This window comes from Octopus bimaculoides, chromosome 30, assembly GCF_001194135.2.
Source record: "Octopus bimaculoides isolate UCB-OBI-ISO-001 chromosome 30, ASM119413v2, whole genome shotgun sequence".
NCBI lineage: Eukaryota > Metazoa > Mollusca > Cephalopoda > Octopoda > Octopodidae > Octopus > Octopus bimaculoides.
Genome location: NC_069010.1, coordinates 1,630,573 through 1,630,878, shown reverse-complemented (window position 1 = coordinate 1,630,878; position 306 = coordinate 1,630,573).

Below are 306 nucleotides of genomic sequence, written 5' to 3'. Positions count from 1 at the left end.
GCACATGTACACTTAACGTAGTACTCGGGGAGGTTCAGCGTAACACAGAGTGTGACAAGGCTGGCCTTTTGAAATACAGGTACAAGAAAAACGGGAAGAAAGAGTGAGAGAAAGTTGTGGTGGAAGAGTACAGCAGGGTTCGCCACCATCACCTGCCGGGGTCTCGTGGAGCTTTCGTTGTTTTCGCTCAATAAACATTTACAACGCCCGGTCTGGGAATCGAAATCGCGATCCTACGACCACGAGTCCGACGCCCTAACCACTAGGCCATTGCGCCTCCACTGTGTATATCTATGTGTATGTGTG